Source organism: Somniosus microcephalus, chromosome 3 (assembly GCF_052327205.1).
Source record: "Somniosus microcephalus isolate GS21.2 chromosome 3, FLI_Smic_1.0, whole genome shotgun sequence".
NCBI lineage: Eukaryota > Metazoa > Chordata > Chondrichthyes > Squaliformes > Somniosidae > Somniosus > Somniosus microcephalus.
The window spans coordinates 9878669-9902712 of NC_140989.1; the positions used below are offsets into that span (position 1 = coordinate 9878669).

Sequence of the window (24044 nt, forward strand, 5' to 3'; positions counted from 1 at the left end):
ACCGGAACTTCACTCGCGCCGCCCCATTGTGCGCCGGGCGGCCCTAACGACTGTGAAGTGGAACGGTACACAGCCGAGGTGGGCCGCGGGGAGCGCAAATTAAAGGGCACTTACCCTGCACTATAAAGGGCAGCCATTTTGCAGCATTCACTCTTGTGCAACGGATTTTTGGAGAGAGACCAAGGAGGAGAGCTTACTGCTTTGCCCCAACACTAGGACAGGTATTTTTGGCTCAGGCCAGAGCTTTGCAATTCTCTTTGCCTTCATTGAGATCTCAGTGTTTGCCAGCATATTATGGGGGCTGCACTGGGTGCCAACGCCGAGTTTCAGCATTATGTCAGAAGGGCTTACAGGCGCCGTGAGAGAGTGGCAGCCCTGGCTAGATGCAGAGGGGGTAACAGGTGTCGCCAAGTGAGGCCTTACCCACCCAGGGTATACCGCCAGCAGTTCTCCTATCTCAACATGTCTGCCGCGCTGTGTGTTAGGAGGCTGCGATTCAGAAGGGAGGTGGTTGCAGACATCTGCCAGCTGCTTCACAGAGATCTGCGTCCACAGCTGAGGTGCAGGACGTCTCTGTCGGTGGCAGTGAAGGTGACGGTGGCTCTCAACTTCTATGCCACCGGCTCCTTCCAATCCGCTGCTGGGCACATCACTAACATCTCCCAGTTCGCCGTGCATTGCTGCATCCGCCAGGTGACCAATGCCCTTTTCAGAAGGAGACGTCAATTCATCTCCTTCCCCATGACCCTGGACAAGCAGCAGCAGCGTGCAGTGGGATTTGCAAGAATTGCGGGCTTCCCCATGGTGCAGGGCGCCATTGACTGCACGCATGTGGCTTTGCGGGCACCTCTGGAGCATGCCGAGGATTACCGCAACCGGAAGGGCTACCATTCCCTCAACGTACAGCTGGTGTGTGACCACAGGCAGCGCATCCTTGCTGTCAATGCCCGCTTTCCAGGCAGCAGCCATGATGCCTTTATCCTGCGACAGACAACTGTGGCTGACATGTTCCAGGCACAGCCTCACCCAAGAGGATGGCTTATCGGGGACAAAGGCTATCCTTTGTGTACCTGGCTCATGACCCCGCTCCGCGCGCCCAGGACCCCTGCTGAAGAGGCATACAACGAGAGCCATCAAGCGACCAGGAACCTCATCGAACAAACAATCGGCGTCCTGAAGCAACGGTTCCGCTGTCTGGATCGCTCTGGGGGAGCCCTCCAGCATTCGCAGGAGCGAGTCTCCCAATTCGTCGTCGTTTGCTGCATGCTGCACAACCTGGCTATCCGCAGGACTCAGGCACTGCCACCTCATGTTGGACCACCACCTCAGGAGGAGGAGCAGGAGGAGCATGAGGAGGAGGAGGAGGAGGAGTACCAGCCCAGGAGGGAGGCAGAAGGTCCAAGGGCCGCCCGTCGGCGGCTTATTGAACGTCACTTCTAGGCCCCCTGTCAGGGAATGGCATGTGCCAATGAAAGAACATGATTGCAGCCGCTCCGCAAGCCCTCAGCCGGTTAAGGCAACAAACACTTCAAAGATCAAACATGGACAATGTGAATAAATAAAATGGTTTATTGTACAAACTCAGGGCCCTTCCCACATGAAAACCAAAAACACACGAAACCCCCAAAAAACACTCACACACATGACTCACTCCCACAACCTGCGGAGGATTAACAAAAGATGTAAACAAAAATGGCCTTCATCCTCAGCCTTCACAAAACACTCATGCCAAAAAACAAAACATTTGGACACACCCTCTACTTTGTGGCCCGCGAGGGCGATGTCTTCTGCAAACTTTGGCGGCCCCTGCACGCCCTGCTGCTCCTCCTCAAAGTGAGGCCAGTGGCTGCTGCAAGGCTGGGGGAAGGCTCCTGAGGGGCATATGTCGTGACGGCAGATGCCCTTGGGGGTCGGCCTAGATGAGGTCTGGCCGCGAGGGGCCGGCTGGTGAATGCTGCAGCTGTGGCTGGGCAGCATCAGTCGCTGCAGCAGCTCGTGGCAGCTCCACTGGGGGAGTGGCAGTGGCGGCTGGAGGAATGGGGGCAAGCTGGCGGATGGCAGGCGCTCGCTGGTCGCCTGAGACACTGGCACTCGCCCGGGCCAGCACTGCAGCATGCGCAGCAATCTGCCGAGGGACAGACCGCTGTGCTGCTGCAGCGCGCCGGGTGCCCTGGCGATGCCTGGCTGACACAGCGAGTGAGGCAGCAGTGAGTGCCCGTGTTGCCCTGTTCTGTGACCGCATCAGAGCAGCCAGTGACTGCACGGCACCACTGATCACCTGGCCAGTCGCTGCCTGAGCTGCCCCGAATTCCGCCCGACTCGCTGCCTGATCTGCCCCGAATTCCGCCAAACTGGTGGCCTGTGAGGCCCCGAATTCGGTCACACTCCGAGACAGGGACTCGATGGCCTCAGGCATCCATGCCACTACCCCCATGAGCTCCGTGTGCCGGCGCTCCGAGTCCGCGGACATGTCCTCGAGGCGGCGCATCTCCTCGGCATTGACCGTCTCCGGACTGGAGGCCGGACTCTCCCTCTGGGGAGAAGGCCGCCGAGCTGGCCGACCCTTCCTGCGTTGCTGGATGCCGCTGGGCCCAGCAATTGGACTCCCCTCCGACCCTTCCCCCCTCTGGGGAGAAGGCCGCTGAGCTTCCACCCCCCTCCCGCGTTTCTGCAGGCCGCTGGTCCCAGGAGCTACACTCCCCTCCGACACTTCCCCCAGGCTCCCCTCCAGGGAAGACGTCTCCCCTACATTGGCATGGCTTGCCGCGGCTGAGGGTTCCCCTGATGGGCCGCCTTCCTCTTGCTCCTCCTCCTCCTCCTCTTCTGAGGGGCTGTCACTGGCAACTTCAGGGACCTCCTCCTCACCATCTGAAAGCAGGAAGGCACAAGAGTAGCTTTAGAGTGAGGAGAGGGCGTCAGCGAGGGATGCATGAGTGGTGGCATTCAGCGCATTGGTCGGACAGTGGCAAAGGATGTAGATCTGATGCGCAAGTGGGACGAGAGAGGTCCAAAAGGTGATGTCCTTACCATTGGTGCCCAGAACAGGGTCGGCATCTCCAGATGCAACGGGGCCAATCACCCGGGCACCCATGATGCGCTCCACGCGCTGTTGCAGCTCGGTGAGCGGCTGGATCTGGGGTCTGCCTCCCCCGGTCTCAGTCCGGCTCCTCTTATTATTGGCCTGCTTGGCCTGCAAGAGAGAGGACGGCCTCTAAGTACAGTGTGTAGCCCTGATCTTGTGTGCACTGCCTCCCATGGTGGAATAGCCTGGCCAGTGTGTAGCCCTGATCTTGTGTGCACTGCCTCCCATGGTCGAATAGCCTGGCCAGTGTGTTAAGTGCACAATGTGCAATTGATGTTCATGAGTGTCCCATAGCTGCTGCATGAGGGCTGGCCATTAGGGCTTTCAGGTCCCTTTGCCCATAATGTGAGGTGCACATGCAAGGATGAGGAGGACACTGGAAAGGGTACTCACCCTGATAATCCTGGCGAGGTCATTTAGCTTTTTGCGGCATTGTACAGCGCTCCTGGGGACCTCACTGTTGGATGTCACCCTGGTGGCGACATGCCTCCAGGCTTTCCGGTAGACGTGGGCCGCCGGCTTCTTCCCATTGTCCGGAAACAAAATATGGCGTCACTTCTCCACAGCGCCAACCAGCACCCTCAGATCATGCTCTGAGAAGCGCTGCGCTCGTTCACGGGCCTTCTCCATCCTTTCAGGCGCTATTTGAGTCCAGCAGCAGTGTTCAGGCCTAGCTGGAGGGCTGCAGTGTCCAGGGCGTGGCAGCAGACCAACTCGACCCTTCCCCCTTAAGAGCTGGCCGGCGCCAGGGTGTCTGCTGTCAATCAAGAAATGGCCGCACCTGCACTGCGCCCGGCCTCGGCGCTATCGCTCAGCACCTCCGGCATAGCGCCTAAAGAGAGCCGTGCATCGCCAGTTTTAGCGCTCGAGCAAACTCTTCGGGCGAAGCTAATGAATATCGGCGAAGTGGCCTCGAATTTGCGCCGGGCGCAAACTTTAGCGGCCGCCCGACTTTACCGCCCCAAAAGTGGCTATAATGAATTTCTAGGCCAGTGTCCCAGTGGTGTGTGTGGGTCACTCACTATCCTGAGACAGGGTCCCAGTGGTGTGAGTGGGTCACTCACTATCCTGAGACAGGGTCCCAGTGGTGTGTGTGGGTCTCACTCACTATCCTGAGACAGGATCCCAGTGGTGTGTGTGGGTCACTCACTATACTGAGACAGGGTCCCAGTGGTGTGTGGGTCACTCACTATCCTGAGACAGGGTCCCAGTGGTGTGTGGGTCACTCACTATCCTGAGCCAGGGTCCCAGTGCTGTGTGTGGGTCACTCACTAACCAGAGACAGGGTCCCAGTGGTGTGTTCGGGTCACTCACTATCCTGAGACAGGTTCCCAGTGGTGTGTGTGGGTCACTCACTATCCTGAGACAAGGTCCCAGTGGTGTGTGTGGGTCTCACTCACTATCCTGAGACAGGGTCCCAGTGGTGTGTGTGGGTCACTCACTATCCTGAGACAGGTTCCCAGTGGTGTGTGTGGGTCACTCACTATCCTGAGACAGGGTCGCAGTGGTGTGTGTGGGTCACTCACTATCCTGAGACAGGGTCCCAGTGGTGTGTGGGTCTCACTCACTATCCTGAGACAGGGCCCCAATGGTGTGTGGGTCTCACTCACTATCCTGAGACAGGGTCCCAGTGGTGTGTGTGGGTCACTCACTATCCTGAGACAGGGCCCCAATGGTGTGTGGGTCTCACTCACTATCCTGAGACAGGGTCCCAGTGGTGTGTGTGGGTCACTCACTATCCTGAGACAGGGTCCCAGTGGTGTGTGTGGGTCACTCACTATCCTGAGACAGGGTCCCAGTGGTGTGTGTGGGTCACTCACTATCCTGAGACAGGGTCCCAGTGGTGTGTGTGGGTCACTCACTATCCTGAGACAGGGTCCCAGTGGTGTTCGGGTCACTCACTATCCTGAGACAGGGTCCCAGTGGTGTGTGTGGGTCACTCACTATCCTGAGACAGGGTCCCAGTGGTGTGTGTGGGTCTCACTCACTATCCTGAGACAGGGTCTGTAGGGGTTGTTGGTTGGGTGGTCGTTTTGGCCCGGGCCTGACCCAGTGGACGTTTTCGAGGCGTCCCCACACTCCCACTCAGTTCTGACACTGGGATCCTACCAGGCAGCTGATGCGCAGAATAACAAGCTCGAGACAGCCAAGCAGGTGAAAGGTTCAAATAATAACGGTTTTATTGAGAGAAAAATAAAACAAAACAAGCAAGCAGAGAAATTAATTGGTTCAACGATACTAAACCAAGGCTACAGCTCTATGCACTTTAAAAAGAGAAAAAAAAAGGAATACTATATATTTAAAACAGAGGGCATGCGAGGGCGGAAAGGAGTACGACACATCGCGGGGTATCCCACATTAACACTCCCCTTAGCCTTATCCCCACCTCCTACACTATCCCTAACCTAGGTCAAACTAAAGGGGGGTCAGACTCTCATGCTCACCCAACGCATTGGAACAAAGGCCTTTAGGTTGTCCTGGGACTGCAGCTTTAGTTGGTCTGGCCTGGTAAAGTTCAGTGTGCACTGGCCACACACTCTCCCGTCAGTCAGGTAGTGGATCTTCCTCCTTGGCTGGGCGAAAAGGCTTCCCTCCTGGGTCGGGCTGCGCCATTTAGCGAGGCCCGCTCTGGGCTCCGGTCCGTACCGGGATGGTGCACTCCGTCCCGTGTCTTCCTGGTTCCACTCTGAATCCCTGCCTGAGGTGGTGGGCACGGAGGGGGGAACAGTCAGGTTTAAATCGGGAGGCAGTACGGACCGGGAGCTTCGCCTGCTTACCAAAGCATGGGCCTGCTGCGCATAGCCTTCCCCGTCTTGGAGACTGCTTCTCCCAGTAGAGTCCTCGAAGTTTCCCTTTTGCAGTGAAGTCCCAGGATGAAATTGAAGTGAAGTGTAGAAGCCGTCTCTCCCGAAGTGTGTTCCAAGTCGAAGTGTCTCGAACTGCTCTTTCTGTCTGCTTACTAAAAACAGTTATACTCTCTCGATCTGCCTTGCCTCCCCCAGATCGCGAGGTGTCCCAGGTTACTTCGTTAACTGTAAATGGCTGCAAAACGGCCGATTTCCCACTAACGGCCTTATCACCGGCCCTCATTGTTTTTGGTTTCAGTCACACAATGGTGTCTCTGGTGCCTAGTCCTCTAAAACAGTTTCTGATATGATTGGATCTGTTAGGATGGGCCCGATGATGGTTTTAATTAGCTTAACCCTGATTGCAGTGCAACCAGGTTCATTGTTCTTACCGGCCTACTGGCGACTTGCTATTACATATTCAATTCCATGTCTGGCCTGGAATCCACATAGGGACTGTAGAATTCCAGGCCCTGTCTCCAGTCTTGTTGCTGGGGAGAAAAATGACTCACTCCCAGCAGCTTTCTGGTCACGTGTCCCAGAACTCCATTTTGTACGTTTAAAAAGTGGCCAACTTTGTTTGATTCGGAAAGCAGGCGAGGTGGGGGAATTTTGCAAACTCCCTACAGGTCCCAGTGGTGTGTGTGGGTCACTCACTATCCTGAGACAGGTCCCAGTGGTGTGTGTGGGTCTCACTCACTATTCTGAGACAGGGTCCCAGTGGAGTGTATGGTCAATCACTATCCTGAGACAGGGTCCCAGTGGTGTTCGGGTCATGCACTATCCTGAGACAGGGTCCCAGTGGTGTGTGTGGGTCTCACTCACTATCCTGAGACAGGGTCCCAGTGGTGTGTGGGTCACTCACTATCCTGAGACAGGGTCCCAGTGGTGAGTGTGGGTTACTCACTATCCTGAGACAGGGTCCCAGTGGTGTGTGGGTCACTCACTATCCTGAGACATGGTCCCAGTGGAGTGTGTGGGTCTCACTCACTATCCTGAGACAGGGTCCCAGTGGAGTGTGTGGGTCACTCACTATCCTGAGACATGGTCCCAGTGGTGTGTGGGTCACTCACTATCCTGAGACAGGGTCCCAGTGGAGTGTGTGGGTCACTCACTATCCTAAGACAGGGTCCCAGTGGTGTGTGTGGGTCACTCACTATCCTGAGACAGGATCCCAGTGGTGTGTGTGGGTCACTCACTATCCTGAGACAGGGTCCCAGTGGTATGTGTGGGTCTCACTCGCTATCCTGAGACAGGGTCCCAGTGGTATGTGTGGATCTCACTCACTATCCTGAGACAGGGTCCCCGTGTAAAAGCAGGCATTTACCTCACTGTCCCTGGGTTAGGAAGTGGGTGGGGATTCCTGCATCTAATCTCCACCTAGTGACCCCTGAGGGAAAGTGTGGGCGCTGCATGAGGATAAAATGATGCCCCCATAGGCTGCCGCGTGCAGAATGGGTTGTTGGGGCGAGGTAGAAGAGGGCCGCTGGGACTTACGTGACTTCAGTCCTACAAGGCTCTGCAACTGTAGGTGAGGAAATGCAACAATGATGGTTGAGCGGAAATACCAATAAACCAGAGTGAACATCTGTGAGGCCTCAGGCCCCTGCAGCACTCACTGTCCTTCACCAAATCACTTGCAGGTGCTAAAGTATTTATTTCTAGTCACTATGCGCGTTTGATGGCAGCATATTCGGTTGTCTCCTCACTCATTAGGAATGTTGGGCCTGCGGTTTTCTGTCGAAAGAACTGAATATCGGCGTAATACAGCTCTCCTTCCTCCGACTGAAACACAATGAAATACAGAAATACACAGTTTACAACACGGAAACAGGCGGCTCGCCCCAACCCACGCCTTTACCTGTTGCACAAACCTGTCAAGAACATACACAAGAACATAAGACGTAGGAGCAGGAGTCGGTCACTCGGCCCCTCGAGCCTGCTCCGCCATTTAATGGGATCATGGCTGATCTGATCTTGGCTTCAACTCCACTTCCCTGCCAACTCCCCATAACCCTCGACTCCCTTATCGTTCAAAAATCTGTCTATCTCCACCTTAAATATATTCAATAGCCCAGCCTCCACAGCCCTCTGGGGAAGAGAATTCCAAAGATTCACAACCCTCTGAGAGAAGAAATTCCTCCTCATTTCCGTTTTAAATGGGTGCCCCCTTATTCTGAAATTATGCCCCCCAGTTCTAGATTCCCCCACGAGGGGAAACATCCTCTCTGCATCCCACATCAGAGGCAAAGCCAGGATCCCATCTCATTAATACATTGCTGAGGCTCCGTCGGCCTTCTGCTAAAGGCACTGGCCCTCAGTAAAGCTCCACGGACCTCCAGTACCTGGTCTCACTGGCCTTTGCTTATGTCTGACCCTAGACCTGAACTCCCGACGGGGGTTGACAGCAGGGGGCTGGGACGAGCAGCAGACCATCAGCCCTTCACAACGTGAGGCCCAGGGGATTTGAACTCTCAGGCCTCCTCTGCATAGGCCCCGTCGCTGTCCTGCCCAAACACGGCGGGAAGCACTCACTGGCAGGTGGGCGGGTGGCAGCGGGGTTTCGGGCAGCAGGAGGCTGTGACTGGGGACTGAAGGAACGGTAAGGTGTCGGGAGGGAATCGTGCTCAGGGAAGGGGAGGAAAGCCCAGGGCAGGGGAGCATTCATAGGATTACGCAGGATATACGGCTCAGAAACAGGCCATTCGGCCCAGCCAGTCCATGCTGGTGTTTATGGTCCACTCGAGCCTCCTCCCGTCTTTCCTCATCTAACTCGATCAGCATAACCCTCTATTCCCTTCTCCCTCATATGCTTGTCCAGCCTCCCCTTAAATGCATCGATACTATTCGCTTCAACCACTCCCTCTGGTAGCGAGTTCCACATTCTCACCACTCTCTGGGTAAAGAAGTTTCTCCTGAATTCCCTATTGGATTTCTTGGTGACTATCTTATATTGATGGCCTCTAGTTATGCTCTTCCCCACAAGGGAGAGTCTATGGATGTCGCTCACATGGACTTAACATTCAAAAAGGTTCCAGCTTAGAATAGATGGAGCTGGTCTCCTAGTCAGTGACATCACCAGAGTGCCCAAGTGACCCAGACGGCTGGTTTTGTTACAGCAGGAAATTCATTGTCATCTTTTTTAAATGGCAATGAATTCCAGAGTCACGCTGTCACACACACACATTTCTATTTACTTGAACAAGGTATGGCAATTAGACCTTATGGCTTTAAGGGGATACACCACATTTTACTCAGCTCCACCTAAGCTCCACCTGAGATAGATCAGAATATTCTCTAAACGGTGAGAAGCTGGGAACAGTGGGGGAGCCGAGTGATTTAAGGGTCCATGTACAGAAATCACTAAAAATCAGTGGACTGGTACAGAAAGTAATTCTAAAGGCTCACGGAATGTTGGCCTTTATCTCGGGGGGCTTGAATACAAAGGGCGGACGTTATTCTACACCTGTATAAAACTCTGGTTAGACCACATCTGGAGTGACTGCATTCAGTTCTGGGTACTGCCCCTCAGGAAGGATATTGGCCTCGGAGGGGGTGCAGTGGAGACCTACCAGAATGATTTGGGGGCTAAAAGGGTTCGATGTGTTCCTCAGGCTAGGCTTGTATTCTCTCAAGTATAGAAGATTAACGGGCAATCTAATCGAGGTGTTTAAGATGATTGAAGGGGTTGAAAGGGAGATAGAGAGAAACTATTTCCTCTGGTGGGGGGAGTCCAGAACAAGCGGCCCCAATCTTAAAATTAGAGCCAGGCCGTTCAGGGGTGATGTCAGGAAGCATTTCTTCACACAAAGGGCAGTGGAAATCTGAAGTCTCTCTCCCCAAAGAGCCGAGGCTGGGGGTCAATTAAAAATTTCTAAATTGAGATGGATGGATTTTTGTTGGGTCAGGGTATTAAGTATTACGGAACCATGGCGGGTAGCTGGAGTTGATACAGAGATCAGTCATGATCTCATTGAATGGCGGAACAGTTCGAGGGGCTGAATGGCCTCCTCCTGTTCCTATGTCCCCTCACTCACGGCCATGGTCAATGGTACTGTCCAAGCTTACTGCTGATCAACAGTTGCTTGGTGTGATAGTGGGAGGGGTTGCTGCCGTTTGTGATCTGTTTCCCAGCAAGAGTCAGCTCCCTCAGAACAGCACTGTTCACCACAGTAAAGGAAACACACTACAGCGTACGGGGCTAAAGAGGAAGGAACGGTGTGTATTTAACAGCATGGTATCTGTTAAAAGCTGTTGTTCAGTACTCACCACAGTAGAGGTTGCGGCTTCCTGTGTATTAGTTTGGGTTTCAGCTGAAATAAAATAAGAACCTGTCTGAGTTTTGGAGCTGCCACATGTGTGACTGATAATCACCGTGAAACCGCCGTGTGGTCAGAAATTGTTGGACTGTATCCCACTCAGCAACTTGCAGCAAACCATGCAGCATATGTGAAGGAATAGCCATGATTCAGAGAAATACACGATACCATGAACAGAATTCTGATATTAATAATAAAAGATAGACTGGGTTTAAAAGACACAAGTCTCAGCAGACAAGGCTGTGAACAGGAATACAGGCTCCTGAGAGAAGATCAGTTGATAACAAAGTTGTAAACAAGCTTTGAAATGGGAATTAGTTAAATATTCAAAAACAATCAAAGATTGAAGCAAAATAACAACAGAAAATGCTGGAAAAACTCAGCAGGCCAGGCAACATCCATGGAGAGAAAATAGAGTTGAGGTTTCGGGTCAAGCCCTTCGTCAAGACTGGAAAGGCACAGGAAATGAAATAGTTTGAAAGGCCAGGCTGGGAGAGACAGCCTTTTCTCTTGTTCTGTCCCAGTCATTCCATTCCTTAAGGGAGAGAGAGCCTGAACCTTTAGACCCATTTAAGCCTCTTATGGAATTCGGCTATCTCTAACTTTAGTTGAAGGTGAACGTCTGGGGAATGCGCCTGATCTGGAATATCCCTTCACATACACATGGGGATAAGCCGCACACTCTGTCAGTGTGTACAACACCAGAGGAAGCGGTGGCTCAGTTACAGAGTCATAGTTACACAGCACAGAAAGAGGCCCTTCGGCCCATCATCTCCGCGCCAGCCATCAAGCCGTGTCTATTCTAATCCCATTTTCCAGCACTTGGTCCGTAGCCTTGTATGCTATGGCGTTTCAAGTGCTCATCTAAATGCTTCTTGAATGTTGTGAGGGTTCCTGCCTCTACCACCCTTTCAGGCAGCGAGTTCCAGATTCCAACCACCCTCTGGGTGAAAAAGTTTTACCTCAAATCCCCTCTAAACCTCCTGCCCCTTACCTTGAAACTATGCCCCCTGGTTATTGACCCCTTTACTAAGGGGAAAAGGTCCTTTCTATCTACCCTATCTATGCCCCTTGTAAGAGCCATAAAAGCTTAAGAAAATACTTAAAAATATTGGTTAAATAGCACAATACAGTTAATTTACCTGATTGACTTATTGTATTAAGAAACCCCCTGTTTTCTGGCTCCAGTAGTATAGTCCGAGACACCCCCTTCATTCTTGCCACAATGGTACAGTCCCTAAGCCACACATGGTATGCAGCCATTTTACAGTTTAAACTCCACGTGGCTGAAGGAGGCAGAAGTTGTGAGGTTTGGAGCAATACAGTTTTTGACCGTGTTCGTTTATACGTGTTTGCTTTGTAATTCCGTTTGTGAAGTGTTATAGTAAACAGTTTAAAAGACAAAGCTACGTTTGGGAACGTTTTATTTCGACACGCGTCTACTCGTTGTTAAAAGCCCCACAGCTCAGTGGCTGCCTGTTTGGAAACTAAGAAGCGCCACTACATTAGTCAAAAACTTGCTCCCTAAGAAGGAAAGGACGGAATCGTCGGCGAACGTATACATGAATGGTCACGGAGCCAGACGACAATATAAGAAAGCGAAGGTACAGTGACTGTTACTTGCTTTGTTCATTCTATTGAGAAGCTAAATAAGAGCTGCGGGTAAAATGGCCGAGGCCTTACGGAGCCAGGAGTTTCCCCCAGCCAGAAGGATTGCTGGCCAAAAGAGGGAAATAAAGCTCCCCCCAAAGGCAATGGAAGAGAAGTTACATAGAAGCATAGGTGCAAGGAAGGCTAAATTAGCTCAGATAACTGGAAAAATGAAGATAATTGATCGTCTCATGGAAGATAATGCTAATATTAAGAAAGCTGAAGACATAATGTATTACGATTTCTCCAAGCTGCATGAAGAATTTAATGTACTCAATGAAGATGTATTAGCACTTCTGTCTGAAGAAGAGGGAAACGCTGATCAGCACAACTGGTTTGATCTTAAATCAACCAGCATTAAGGACTATATCAAGGCCACAGAACAGTGGATGTTAAAGATTCGTCAAGATGCTGATACAGCAGAGAAAGATAAAGTTGACGATGAAGTCGGACCAGACGATAGCATTTCAGAGACTTCTGCCAGGCCGAGCAAAAATCGAAAAGAAGGTAGCTCTGTTTCTGGACGCAGGTCAGTCGCTTCTACCACAAGCTCGTCGCGACGCATGAGAGAGGAGGTTGAACGGGCGGCGTTGATGGCGCGCGCAGCATCTTTAGCGGAGAAGCAAGCTCTTGAATGGGAAGAGGCCCAACTGCAGGTCCAAGAGGCCCAACTGCAGGCCCAACAGGCCCAACTGCAGGCCCAACAGGCCCAGGTGCAGGCAAAGAAAGAACAGCTGGAGATAAAAACAGCTATCGCGGTCTCAGACGCCAGGTTGAGTGCGTATGAAGATTATGAAGGCTCACGGGACGGCGGGAGCGAATACTGCCAGTCAATGTTGTCACATAGAGTTGGATCCAGGGCACCTTCAAGAGTTACAAGAGAGTCCGAAGGCAATCCCCTGGCATTACAGCGTGGAAGAGTGGCCTCTCCACTAACAGGAGCATGTGATGCTACCCCAGACGTCAGACGGTCTAGACTAGACCCTGCTGATGACCACCAGAGGCCTGAAGACACAGGGAGAAGCCTATACCGAGTGATGCAACGTCAGAACGAAATTACAGAGATGCTTGTAAAACAACAGAATCTGTTTCGACTCCCTCAAAGAGACATACCAGTGTTCCAAGGCGACCCACTCAAGTATAAGCCCTTCATCAGATCCTTTGAACAAGCCATTGACTCCAAAACAGAGAGCAGCAGTGATAAGTTGTACTACCTGGGACAGTACACCAGTGGTAAACCACAAGACCTGGTCAGAAGCTGTGAACACATGAGACTGGACCGGGGATACATAGAAGCCAGGAAGTTGCTGCAGGAGCACTATGGTAACGAGCTGAAGATAGCCACTGCATATATTGAAAAGGCTACCAAGTGGCCACAGATCAGATCAGAGGACGGAGAGGCATTGAACGCATATGTTCTTTTCCTCATAGGATGTCGCAACACCATGGAGGATGTTGAATTCATGGAAGAGATGGACAATCCTACGACTATGAGAATCATCATCTCTAAGCTTCCTTACAGGATGAGAGAACAATGGAGAAGAACAGCCTTTGAGATAATGGAGAGACGGAAAAGTAGAGCCAGGTTTGCAGACTTAGTGAATTTCATAGACAAACAGGCTAAAATTGCTAGGGACCCATTGTTTGGAAACATCCAGGACGCCAGCCCGACCACCGATGGAAGAGTGAAAGCCAAGCCTGTTGAATCAAAGACTCTCAGGAAAGGTGGTTCCAGGGGAAGCAGCTTTGCAACTATCGTCACTCAGGCCGAGGAAGAAAGGCCCCAGAACTCATCTCCCAAAAAGAGCAGCACAGTGACGCCTGCTAATGCCTTTCAGAAGCCATGCTTATTCTGCCAGAAGAATCATACATTGGATTTCTGCAGCAACATCAAAGCACAGCCACATAAGGACAGAATCGAATTCCTGAAGTACAACGGCCTATGTTTTGGATGTCTCTCTCAGGGGCACCTGAGTAGAAACTGTAAGCAAAGAACAACATGCAGAGAGTGCACTCGGAAACATCCCAGTCTGCTGCATATCCATAAAGAAGAACAAGTCTCTAAGAAGAGTGAAGAAAACAATACCGACGAGAAGGTTGTTTCAAGTGCTCTGGTGTCGCTAGAACCAGAGACTTGTGGACTCACTGGGGCCGGTGACAGTGATTGTATTCTTGCCATCGTACCAGTAAAGATCAAGTCTAAGAGGAGTGAGAAGCTTGTGGAGACTTACGCCTTCACGGATCCAGGTAGTTCAGCAACGTTCTGCACAGAATCACTCATGCGACAGCTGAACGTTAGAGGCAGAAGAACAGAAATCCTATTACGCACCATGGGTCATGAGAAGTCAATGCAAAGTTATATCCTGTCAGACTTAGAAGTGTGTGGACTTGAAGAGAAGGACTTCATAGACCTGCCTAATGTTTTCACACAGAGGGAGATTCCTGTTAGAATAGGGAACTTAGCCCTGCAGAAGGATGTGGATAGATGGCCTTACCTAGAAAAGGTGCGCCTCCCATACATTGAAGCAGAAATTGGCCTATTAATTGGAACCAATGCCTACAAAACTATGGAGCCATGGCAGGTGATAAACAGCAAGGATGACGGACCCTACGCCGTCAGGACAGCCCTTGGATGGGTAGTCAATGGACCGGTAAGGAGAGATGATGGCAACAAGTCGAACAAGGAGGAACGACAAAATGTCACAGTTAATCGCATCTCTATCGCAAGCATTGAAGAGCTGTTGATACAGCAGTTCAACGCAGACTTTTCAGAACGCAGCTGTGAGGAAAAGACAGAGATGTCACAAGAAGACCATCAGTTCATGGATTTGATGACAAGGTCTACACAGTTCATTGATGGCCACTATCACATTGGTTTGCCACTGAGAAGACAGACCGCGAAGATGCCGAACAATCGCTGCATAGCAGAGCAACGCGCCATCAGTCTAAAGAGAAAGCTGAACAAGAACCCCAACTTTCACGAAGACTACAAAGGCTTCATGAGAAACATCATAGCGAAAGGCTATGCTGTAAAAGTGCCCGAGGAACAGTTGAACAGAGACGATGGAAGGGTCTGGTACATTCCTCATCACGGTGTGTATCACCCAAAGAAGAAAAAGATCCGTGTAGTGTTTGACTGCGCCGCCTCATTCAGAGGAACTTCACTGAACGACCAGCTGCTTCAAGGTCCTGATCTTACTAATACCCTCATTGGCGTCTTGACTAGGTTTAGACAAGAGCTCGTTGCCATGATGGCAGACATAGAATCAATGTTCTACCAAGTCAGAATCCCTGATGAAGATGCTGATCTTCTGCGTTTCCTTTGGTGGCCAGATGGCGACGTTAGTCAAGCGATGGTGGAATGTAGAATGGCCGTACACTTGTTCAGAGCCACATCATCGCCCAGCTGTGCAAGCTACGCTCTCAGAAAAACTGAAGAAGATGGCAAAGGCAAAGCACCATCAGAGGCTGTGGAGACAATCTTCAGAAACTTTTATGTCGATGACTGTCTGAAGTCCGTGTCAACAGAAGACGATGCCATCGCACTGTCAAGAGACCTTAGAACTCTGTGTTCGAATGGAGGATTCCATCTGACTAAGCGGATAAGCAACAGCAGAGCAGTTCTAGCTTCTATCCCAGAAAAGGAAAGAGCCACTGAAGTCAAAGATCTGGACCTGAGCCACGATGTCCTTCCTATCGAGAGAGCTCTTGGTGTACAATGGTACATTGAGTCAGACACGTTCAACTTCAGGATAATGGTGAACGAAAGACCATCCACAAGACGAGGGATTCTCTCCGTGGTCAGTTCCATCTACGACCCTCTTGGATTCCTGGCACCACTCATTCTGCCGGTGAAGCTGATGCTACGAGAGCTGTGTAGAGACAAGAGAGGATGGGATGAAGATATCCCAGAAGGTCAAGCTCAGAGATGGCACAGATGGTTGACAGATTTGCAACAACTTTCTAGCTTCAACGTCAGTAGATGCATCAAGCCCGTGAGTTTTGGAGTTACAAAGACGGCTCAACTACATCATTTCTCGGACGCCAGTGAGGACGGCTATGGCACGGCTACTTACCTCTTGCTGACAAATCAACAGGGCCAGAAACATTGTGCCTTCCTCATGGGGAAATCCAGGGTGGCTCCGCTGAAGCAGGTCACCATCCCGAGACTGGAGTTGACGGCAGCGGTTGTTGCAGTTAAAGTTGACCAGGCGATGCGGAAAGAGTTACAGCTCCCACTAGAAGAATCTGTCTTCTGGACGGATAGCACGAGGGTGCTGAAGTATATAGAGAATGAGAAGATACGCTTCAAGACCTTCGTAGCAAACAGAATCTCATCCATTAGAGAAGCTACACAACCATCTCAATGGAGGTATGTAAACACCTCATTAAACCCAGCAGATCAAGCCTCACGGGGATTGAAGGCTGAAAACTTCATGAGGAGTGAAACTTGGATACAAGGCCCAAGTTATCTGCTGGGAACAGAGAGATCATGGCCAGAAAGACCAGATATGCCAAGTCAGATTGCTGAAGACGACGTCAAAGTCAAGAGATCAGTCACAGTAAATCTCATAACTACGAAAGAGAACTTTGACACAGTGAACAAGCTTGTTAACCATTTCTCAGGATGGCACCAGTTGAGGAAAGCAGTTGCATGGTTTCTAAGGTTGAAAGAGTTGCTGCTACACCTGAGCGGTAAGAGAAAAGAGTACCGAGCCACTATCAGTCAGTCTGAAAGTAACCCCGATAAGCAGAGAATGCTTCTACAGCAGTATATGCATCAGCACAAGACCACATTGGGTAAGAATTCATTGACCGTGGAGGATTTGGCCAAGGCTGAGATGGAGATAGTTTGCTTCAGTCAAAGACAAAGATACCCAGAAGAAATCGAAGCTTTACAGCGAAATACTCCAATCAAGAAAGGTAGTCATATCTACAAGCTGGATCCTACACTGCAAGATGGAGTACTGAGGGTGGGAGGGAGACTAAACAAATCTGCTATGCCAGAGGAGGCCAAGCATCCTGCTATCCTTTCTAAGGACCTCCAGGTTGCTACTCTCATTCTTCAGCATATACACCAGAGTATTGGACACAGTGGGAGGAATCACGTGCTTGCGAAGCTAAGACAAAGATACTGGATTCCAGGAGCTAATTCTGTAATAAGAAAAATACTCTCTGAATGCATTGTTTGCAGACGGTTACACGCTAGAGCTGGGGAGCAGAAAATGGCAGACCTGCCTGAAGACCGTTTGTTACCAGACAAGCCCCCATTTACAAACGTAGGGGTGGACTATTTCGGGCCTTTCGAGGTAAAGCGAGGACGGAGCCTTGTCAAGAGATATGGTGTGCTTTTCACTTGTTTGACCATCAGAGCAGTTCATATTGAGGTGGCACACACGCTTGACACTGATTCCTGTATTAACGCCTTGCAGCGCTTTGTCTGTAGAAGAGGTCAGGTGTCCATTATGCATTCTGATAATGGCACTAATTTCGTCGGAGCGGAGAGAGAACTACGGGAAGCTATTGAAGGTTGGAATCGGCTTAAAATACAGGAAGCCATGATGCAAACAGGAATTAAGTGGATCTTCAATCCTCCGGCTGCATCCCACCATGGAGGTGTCTGGGAAAGACAGATACGCACCATAAGAAAACTACTCAGTTCTGTACTGAAGCAGCAAGCGCTCGACGACGAGGGACTCCAAACCGTTCTGTGCGAGGTCGAAGCCATCATTAATGACCGACCGATAACTAAGACATCAGATGATCCCAATGACCTCGAAGCCCTGACTCCGAACCACCTGTTGTTGTTGAAAACACAGCCAGCCATGCCCCCGGGAGTCTTCAAAAAGGAAGATCTGTATGCCCGTCGGAAGTGGAGGCAAGTTCAGTATATGTCAGACCTTTTCTGGACCAGATGGACAAGAGAATACTTACCTCTGCTACAGGAGCATCAAAAATGGTCCAAAATAAAGAGGAACTTCATTGTCGGAGACATCGTCTTAATCGTGGATGATTCAGCCCCTAGAAATTCTTGGTTGATGGGAAAAATAATTAAGACCATGCCAGACTCCAGAGGCGTCGTTCGTCGCGTTTGTTTGCAAACCAAGACCAGTACTCTGGAAAGACCGGTCACAAAGCTCTGCCTGCTACAAGAAGCAGCGTGAAAAGTTCCTGAACGAAAAAAGTGGACACTTATATTGTAAATATGTTGAACTCATTAGTTTATGACTCTTAATGTTTGAGTAATTGATACGCTTCATGTGCCTGGTCAATTAGGGGCCGGAATGTAAGAGCCATAAAAGCTTAAGAAAATACTTAAAAATATTGGTTAAATAGCACAATACAGTTAATTTACCTGATTGACTTATTGTATTAAGAAACCCCCTGTTTTCTGGCTCCAGTAGTATAGTCCGAGACACCCCCTTCATTCTTGCCACAATGGTACAGTCCCTAAGCCACACATGGTATGCAGCCATTTTACAGTTTAAACTCCACGTGGCTGAAGGAGGCAGAAGTTGTGAGGTTTGGAGCAATACAGTTTTTGACCGTGTTCGTTTATACGTGTTTGCTTTGTAATTCCGTTTGTGAAGTGTTATAGTAAACAGTTTAAAAGACAAAGCTACGTTTGGGAACGTTTTATTTCGACACGCGTCTACTCGTTGTTAACAGCCCCACAGCTCAGTGGCTGCCTGTTTGGAAACTAAGAAGCGCCACTACACCCCTCATAATTTTGTACACCTCAATCAGGTCCCCCCTCAGCCTTCTCTGCTCTAAGGAAAATAACCCCAGCCTGCCCAGTCTCTCTTCATAGCTGAAGCGCTCCAGCCCAGGTAACATCCTGGTGAATCTCCTCTGCACCCTCTCCAATGCAATCATATCCTTCCGAAAGTGTGGCGACCAGAACTGCACACAGTATTCCAGCTGTGGCCTAACTAACGTTTTGTACAGCTCCATCATAACCGCCCTGCTCTTATATTCTATGCCTTGGCTAATGAAGGCAAGTATCCCATATGCCTTTTTAACCACCTTATTTACCTGTCCTGCTGCCTTCAGGGATCTATGTACATGCACACCAATGTCCCTCTGGTCCTCTGTACTTCCTAGGGTTCTACCATTCATTGTGTATTCCCTTGCCTTGTTTGTCCTCCCAAAATGCATCACCTCACACTTTTCAGGGTTAAATTCCATTTGCCACTCTTCTGCCCATCTAACTATCCCGTCTATATCGTCCTGTAGCCTCAGGCTTCCCACCTCCCTATTTAACACACCACTAATTTTCGTATCATCTGCGAACTTACTGATCACACCTCCTACGTTCATATCTAAATCATGAATGTACACTACAAACAGCAAAGTACCCAGCACCGATCCCTGCAGTACACCACTGGACACAGGCTTCCAGTCACAAAAACAACCTTCCACCATCATCCTCTGCCTCCTGCCACTAAGCCAATTTTGGATCCAATGTGCCTAATTGCCCTGGATCCCATGGGCTCTTACCTTCTTGACCAGTCTCCCACTTGGGGCTTTGTCAAAAGCCTTACTGAAGTCCATGTAGACTACTTCAACTGCACTACCCTCATCCACACACCTAGTCACCCCCTCGAAAAATTCAATCAAATTGATCAGACTTGATCTCCCCCTGACAAAGCCATGCTGATTATCTCTGATTAATCCCTGCCTCGCCAAGTGGAGACTAATTCTGTCCCTCAGAATTTTTTCCAATAATTTCCCTACTACTGATGTTAGGCTCACTGGCCTGTAATTCCCTGGTTTATCCCTACTACCCTTCTTGAACAATGGTACTACGTTAGCTGTCCTCCAGTCCTCTGGCACCTCCCCTGTGGCCAGAGAGGTTCTGAAAATTTGTGTCAGACCCCCTGCAATCTCCTCCCTTGCCTCACACAGCAGCCTGGGATACATCCCGTTAGGGTCTGGGGATTTATCCACTTTTAAACCCGTTAAAACCGCTAGTACCTCCTCCCTTTCAATACTAATTTGTTCAAGTATATCACAAACCCCCTGCCTGATTTCTATGACCACATCGTCCTTCTCCATAGTGAACATATGCAAAATATTCATTTAAAACCTCACCTCTTACGGCTCTACACACAGATTGCCACTTTGGTCCCTAATGGGCCCTACTCTGTCCCTGGTTATCCTCTTGCCCTTAATATACTTATAAGACACCTTGGGATTTTCCTTTAATTCGCCCGCCTGTGTTTTTCATGCCCCCTCATCGCTGTCCTAATTTATTTTTATGTACCCCCCTGCAATTTCTATACTCCTCTAGGGCTTCCATTGTTTTTAGTCCTTTGTATCTGCCAAAAGACTCCTTTTTTTTCCTAATCCATTCTTGTATATCCCTTGACATCCAGGGTTCCCTGGGCATGTTGGTCCCACCCTTGACCTTTATGGGAACTGTTAAGTCTGTGTGTTCCAGTTGTATTAAGATTAATTACTGACACAGACTACAAGAATAAAGTTCAACAGGTCTTTACTAGTTGGAGGTCAGGACTATACTAAATACAATATCACTACACAGTACTTATATACCGGTGGTCACCACCGGTATTACGTATACAGCAGCCAGAGAAAGTAGTACATCTCTTAAGGTGGAACAGGCTTAAGTTCTCTTAAGGTGGAACAGGTTACATACACCACAATCCTCCCTTTTTAGCTTAACAGTCATATCCCCATTTAACACAACATAATAACATATATACATATATAACTTCAGGTATAAACAGTTCAAAGGTTCAGTCTCTCAGGAGGCCTTCTGATTCGGTTTGGATAACGCCTTTCAGTGGTCTCTGATTCTTGTTGCTGAGTTGACTCTTCTTGTTGGTTTCCTATGTATTGGACGTCATCATCAGGTACAGTCCCTGCCGAGGTAGATGCTTCAGGTTCATTAACGTCTTCCACAGTTGTCTCTGTCGCAACCATGGGTTCGACCCTTGCTCTTGATTCTACCAGTTGATCCGCATGACGCCTTATCACATTGTTACCAATATCTACTGTGTACATCAGAGGTCCTTGTCTGGCCCGAATTGTTCCGGACTGCCATTTTTCGTTTCCATAGCCCCTTGCCAACACTGGTTGTCCTACGTTGAAACTTCGAGTGGACTTGTTATTAATATGCCGGAACTGTTTGTTTTCCACTTCCCTCCGCACATTTGGTTTTAACAAGTCCAACCTGGACCACAACCTCCTGTTATAAAACATCATGGCAGGACTTTGGTTAGTCACTGCATGAGCGGCGTTTCGATATGCCATTAGGAAATTGTCCACCTTGTGTTGTAACGGAATCTGATCATCGTTCATGGCCTTTATTGCCTTTTTGAATGTTTGGACAAATCTCTCGGCCAACCCGTTTGTCGCCGGATGATATGGGGCAGAGGCATAATGTTTCACCCCATTCTTCTTTAAGAATTTTTGGAATTCTTCCGACACGAACTGTGGTCCGTTGTCCGAACATATCTGTTCTGGCAATCCGTTCCTTGCGAATATTGTTCTTAACACCGCAATTGTCTTTTCTGAAGTAGTGGTATTCATCTTGATCACTTCTGGCCATTTGGAATGTGCGTCCACCGCAATTAGGAACATGGAGTCCATGAATGGACCAGCAAAGTCAATATGTACATGTTGCCATGGGGCTGAAGGCCATTCCCATGGGTGTAGCGGTGCGATCGGAGGTGCATTTTGCACTTTTTGGCACCCAGCGCAGCTTTTTGTCAACTCCTCTATCTGTTGGTCAATGCTCGGCCACCATACATAAGCCCTAGCAAGACTTTTCATCTTAACTCCCCCCAGATGACCTTCATGCAGTTCCTTTAGAACTCTTTCCCGTAACTTGGGAGGAATAATCACTCTTGTCCCGTACATCAAAGTACCATGGCAGACGGACAGCTGGTCTCGCCTTGCCGAGAATGCCGGTAACAGAGGATCACCATGTGTTGGCCATCCTTTCGCTGTCACCTCGTAAACTCGGGACAGTGTCGGGTCGTTCCTGGTTTCTCTTTCAATACTTGCATTGGTGACTGGTAAACACTCGATGATGGTCGAATGAAATAACTCAACAGGGTCAACTTTCGTCGTCTCTTCTGCTTCAGGTAGTGGCAGGCGCGACAGCCCATCAGCATTGCCATGCTGCTTTGTACCTTTGAATTCTATTTGATATTGATGTGCCCCTAGGAAAAGGGACCATCTCTGGAGTCGCTGTGCTGTCAGCACCGAAACACCCTTCTTAGGGTTAAAAATGGATACCAACGGCTGATGGTCTGTCAGAAGTGTGAATTTTTGGCCCTGCAGGTAATGATTAAACTTCTTCACTCCCCATACAAGGCTGAGAGCCTCCCTATCGATCTGCGCATAGTTGCGCTCAGCGGAGGTCAATGATCTGGATGCAAACGCGACTGGCCTTTCCATGCCATTTGGCAACTTGTGTGAGAGTACTGCCCCAATACCATATGGAGAAGCATCACAAGCCAACCGAATAGGCAGTGTCGGGTTGAAGTGAGCCAACACTTCCTCTGTGATCAATTCTTTGCTTTTGCGAAATGCCTTCTTACAGTTTTCGCTGCATTCCCATGGTACCCCCTTCTGTAAAAGAGCGTTCAGCGGGTGCAGTACCATGGATAGATTCGGTAGAAACTTATGGTAATAGTTAATCAATCCCAGAAACGACCTCAACTGAGAGACATTATCCAGAGCGGGAGCCTTTACAACTGCCTCTATCTTGTCAGGAGACTTATGAAGCCCCTCCCGGTCAATGACATGACCACAGTACGAGATCCCCTTCTGAAAGAACTCACATTTCTGCCGATTAACTCTAAGTCCATACTCTTTCAGTCTGTTGAGCACCAGTTCCAAGTTTGCGAGGTGTTCTTCATCACCATCACCTGTAATCAGAATATCGTCCAGGTAACATTGTGTGCCTGGAATTCCCTGTAATACCTGCTCCATGGCCCTCTTCCAAATTGCCGGAGCCGATGCCACTCCAAAAACCAGCCTATTGTACCGGTACAAACCTCTATGCGTGTTGATCGTGAGGTACTGGCGTGACTCTTCTTCAACCTCCATCTGCAAGCACGCCTGCGCCAGGTCTATCTTGGTGAAGTGTTTCCCGCCAGACAACAAAGCAAAAATATCCTCAATCCGTGGAAGCGGATACTGCACCGTGTGAAGCACCGGATTAACGGTGATCTTGAAATCTCCACAGATGCGAACCTTCCCTGGTTCTCCTGGCTTGTTGCTCGAAGGACGTTTCATAACGGGAACAATGGGCATAGCCCACTCACTCCAATCTACCTTAGACAGTACACCTGAACGTTCTAGCGCTTCCAGTTCCGCTTCTACAGTAGGTCGTATTGCATAGGGTACTGGTCTGGCTTTGAAAAATTTTGGTTGTGCATGTTCATCAATCTTGATGTTTGCCGTAATTCCTTTCAGTGTTCCCAGTCCTTGCTGGAACACCTCTTTAGCATCATCCAATATTTTGGACAATCGTTTAGGTTTGACATCTGTTTCCCCGGAATCTACCGTTAGTGCTTTTAAGGAGTGCCAGCCCATATTCATTTTCCTAATCCACTCCCGTCCCAGTAGTGGTGGACCTCCTTCAGGTAGCACATGTAAGTCCATTACTTGGCTTTCTTCGCCCTTGTGGACCACTTTTACCTCTGTCTTTCTGATGGGGTACACTCTTTGCCCCGTGTATGTTTTCAATATAATCTCCGTATCCCGTAGGGGAATATGTTGGAATAACCTTTTGTAATCTTTCTTATTCATGACCGTCAATGCCGATCCAGTGTCCAATTCCATCTTTACTTGGACTCCTGCTATCTGAAGAGTGACCCAAATTGTCTGGAGATCTGCATCCTTACCAACGTTATGTACTCTTAAGCTATCCAGTTCATTACTGCTAGCGTCTGAATCTGACTTCTGTTCGTTCGAACTGGTCTTTGTCACCTTGTGCACCTTTATGTATTTTCCTTGCGGTGACTTTTTGTTGCTGGTCTTCTTTCCTGACCGGCATACTTTAGCTATGTGGCCAAGCCTGCCACACGTTCTGCATTCTTGGTTTTTAAACCAACACTGGTTCTGATCGTGTGTTGTCTTTCCACAACGATAACATTTTACAGTACTCAA

The 24044-nt window shown here is 49.7% G+C and overlaps 1 protein-coding gene and 1 pseudogene across 2 annotated transcripts in view; one reads left to right on the forward strand and one right to left on the reverse strand.

Moving 5' to 3' along the window:
- Window positions 1-24044, forward strand: part of LOC147120835 (uncharacterized) — a 225593-nt gene that overhangs the window by 92265 nt on the left and 109284 nt on the right. The window lies entirely within an intron of this gene.
- Window positions 5240-24044, reverse strand: part of LOC147120837 (uncharacterized) — a 93379-nt pseudogene continuing 74574 nt past the window's right edge. Inside the window, exons 8-9 of the transcript XR_015075798.1 lie at window positions 10198-10276; window positions 5240-7713 (exon numbers count right to left, since the gene is read on the reverse strand). The product of XR_015075798.1 is annotated as an uncharacterized LOC147120837 (transcript). The remainder of the gene's footprint in view (window positions 7714-10197; window positions 10277-24044) is intronic.